This window comes from Tinamus guttatus, unplaced genomic scaffold, assembly GCF_059628265.1.
Source record: "Tinamus guttatus ecotype Peru unplaced genomic scaffold, ASM5962826v1 Tinamus_guttatus_pri_ptg000387l, whole genome shotgun sequence".
Taxonomy (NCBI): Eukaryota; Metazoa; Chordata; class Aves; order Tinamiformes; family Tinamidae; genus Tinamus; species Tinamus guttatus.
The window spans coordinates 197,014-200,533 of NW_028288921.1; the positions used below are offsets into that span (position 1 = coordinate 197,014).

General features: G+C 51.1%; 1 pseudogene; it reads right to left on the reverse strand.

Annotated features, from left to right (window-relative positions):
- Positions 1–489: 489 nt before the first annotated feature.
- Positions 490–1,409, reverse strand: LOC148593475 (olfactory receptor 14A16-like; annotated as a pseudogene).
- Positions 1,410–3,520: the final 2,111 nt, after the last annotated feature.

Here is a 3,520-nt window from a genome sequence, read left to right on the forward strand (position 1 = left end):
CATGCCCCACTTGGACTGTTGGAGCAGTGCAGAAGGAAGGGACCAGTGCCGGGCGACACATGACTATGACCTCCATGGGATAGCAGGTAAAATTGTCCCCTGATTGAGGCTAGGGGAGCTGAGTTCTCCACAGGAGCCATGGTCTCACCCTGTCTGTACTCGTGTGAGCCTGACTCTGTGTCCCTGAGCTCCAGTGCTGGAAGAGACAGTGCACAGGGAAACTCTCCTCATTGCATGGGAGACATCGGAAGTTGCTTAGTGGGGCTCAGAGTCTCCCCCCTCTTTGCTGGTGAAGGGGGAAGCCTGGCATCCTGCTTCAACATGGTCCCTGTGGCAAATTCAAAAGAGACATACCTGCGGAGAAATGCCATGAATCACACTATATATTTTTCCTTTACTGTAATATAAGAGAAAAAAAGCAAGCAAGAAAAAAATGAACAACACTTATTCTTAATGCCAAATCCCCTAGGACAGATCTTGTTGCTGGCACTAGACCCGCTGGATGAGTTTCCTTAGGGCATTCTTGAGCTCGTCGTTCCTCAGGCTGTAGATGAGGGGGTTCAGTGTTGGAGGCACCAGTGAGTACAGAACGGCCACCACCAGATTCACAACTGGGGAGGAGATGGGAGGGGGCTTCAGGTAGGCAATCATGCCAGTGCTGACAAAGAGGGAGACCACAGCCAGGTGTGGGAGGCACATGGAAAAGGCTTTGTGCTGGCCCTGCTCTGAGGGGATCCTCAGCACAGCTCTGAAGATCTGCACGTAGGACACCACAATGAAAATGAAACACCCAAAGCCTAAACAGACACTACTCACAAGAAGCCCAGCTTCCCTGAGGTAGGAATCTGAGCAGGACAGCCTGAGGATCTGAGGAACCTCACAAAAGAACTGCTCCACCACGTTGCCTTGGCAGAGTGGAATGGAAAATGTGTTCCCAGTGTGCAGGAGAGCAAGGAGAAAACCACAGGCCCAGGCAGCTGCTGCCGTTTTGACACAAGCTCTCCTGTCCATGAGGGTCCCATAGTACAGGGGTCTGCAGATGGCAACGTAGCGGTCATAGGCCATGACTGTGAGGAGGAAAATTCTGCTGAAAACAAGATTGATAACAGGAAGATCTGTGCAGCACATCCTGAGTAGGAAATGGTCCTGTTGTTCCAAAGGGAAATGCTCATGGATTTGGGGACAGTGGTGGAGATGGAGCCAAGGTCAAGGAGGGAGAGGTTGAGGAGGAAGAAGTACATGGGGGTGTGGAGGTGGTGGTCATAGGCTACGGCTGTGATGATGAGGCCGTTGGCCAGGAGGGCAGCCAGGTAGATGCTCAGGAAGAGTGAGAAGTGCAAGAGCTGCAGCTCCCGCGTGTCTGCAAATGGCAGGAGGAAGAACTCGCTGAAGGAGCTGCTGTTGGACATTAGTTCCTTAGGGGCACAGGAGTCCTGTCCAAGGAAGGAAAGAAAGCCAAAAGTTAAAGCAGGCTTTTCTGAGCCAAATGATTTCAGTTTCTCAAGGAACTCCCCACATTTCCTCTCTCCCTTATTTCAGCTCCCTTTCTGGTTCTCTACTTTGAAATGGCTGAGTGTGCCACGTGCAGCAGGGAGTCCTCCCCATAGCTCTGGAGGAGTTATTTCTGCTTTGCTGCGGGTGGAAATAGATGTACTAGCCTTTGAGTAGTATTTGTGAAGATACCTTGGAATAGCATATTGCATTGCTTGGAATGGACTTAGTCCAAAGACCAAGTGGGAATATTCTCCATCGAGCAGCACGAGAGCTGAATACAGCCCTCACACCAGTTGTATCTGAAGGAGAAAAGCTCTGTGAGGGATTCACCCCCATCATTCTTGCCCTCCTCAACAGAGATATTTCTATCTGAGTCTGCCACACCAGATCTCACTCCAACAAGGGAGAACAACAGTCAAAAGGAAACAAGGATAGACCTTACCCTTTGTACATGTCAAGATGTCTAGAAATAGACCTTGTCCTCATGCCTCCTTTAACCCTGCACCCTGCACCCTTATTCCAGGCACTGCAGAGAGAAGGAGTAGCTTTGATGCACACAACCTGCAGGAGACAATGTCCACCCCTTCTATGGCAGGGCTCTTCAACATTTAGAAATCAAGTCTTCTCTGCAAAAGGATAAGTGGAGGAGTCTGTTGATATATAAGTGTGCATATAAATAATATATATGATTGTGCACACACAAACACACAAAGGTGCCTACTCACTGTGGGAACATTATTTGATAGAGCAGAAATCTTTGGCGCTTCAGTCATTCTCACCCTTGTGCATCACAACAGAAAAAAAAAAAAAAAAAAAAAAAGCTTGTTAGGACTTTGTCATGGGACCTGCTTCATCACTGAGCCTTGCCCCTCACTGTTGTGTACTTGCACTTCACTCACATGAAGGACAACGATACTCACAAGTGAGCCCAGTTCTTCCTGCAGAAACCTCCCAGGAGCAGGGGAAAGTCCAGGGGCACCCCCATGTTTGTAGGTGCTAAGGAGCAGCTCAGATAGACCCTGATGCAGCAGCCCAGGAGAAGTGGGTGCTGTCTATGGACTAAGGGATGGCTGAGGGGACAGTCTCAAGTCCCTGGCAGACTCTTTGGCTGCTCCTTGAATCTCTTAATGAGTCTCAATCTGTTGTCCAAATCTGACAGTTTTGTTTCCATTTTGCTCTTACCAAGTGGAAGGAAATTGTAAGCACCAACTCACTGGCTTCTCTTTCAGGAAATGCCTGCCTTGCCTTTCCTGTTGCAAAGTGCCCTCTGAAATGTGCTCACAGCTAAACCTGTGAGCAGACCTGACCTCCGCAGCACCCTCCCAGCAGGAGAAGGAGCCTGACCTGGTGGAGGATAATCCTCCCACCCAGAACTTCTCCCCTCAGTGCTGTGAGAAGCTCCCTGGGCAGGCTGAGTGCTGACCTTCACAGGCGACACAGTCACTGCTGCGGGCACACAGCACCTTTGGGTGCAGGGACCCTGCTCTGAAGTGCAGACCTCTCACCCTGTCTGCACACCCCGGCTTCACATCACTGCCATTTCTATTGGGGAAGGCAGCAGGATGAGCTGCTCATAGGTGGTATGTTAGAGAATCCCTGCTCTGAAGCAGCTCCTCTTCCTCTGCACTGCAAAAGCCAAGATAAAGGAGAGAAAAATGCTGTCACCCATGGGGTGTGATGGCTTCTTATGTCCCCTTCAAGAAGCTCCATAGCATTGTCCTGTAAGCAAAACTCACCATGTCAAGAGCTGTGGTCTCCTCTGTGCTCCCACTCCACACTGCCGTTCCCCTCTCGCTGCCTTCTCTCCTCCCCTGTCCGCAGCAGCAGGCAGTGCCCGCAGTCCTGCTGCTCTTGGCACAGGAGCTGCTCCTGCACTCGGCTGCCTCTGGGCAGTGCTGCCAGGATGCCAGGAGCTGCCTCCGTCCCAGGAGCCTGGCCCCGCTCAGGAACAGAGGCCCAGCTGAACTCATCAATTTCTGTGTCCCTCGTGTTCGCTCTTCCTGGGAAATGTGCACTGGAGTAGACT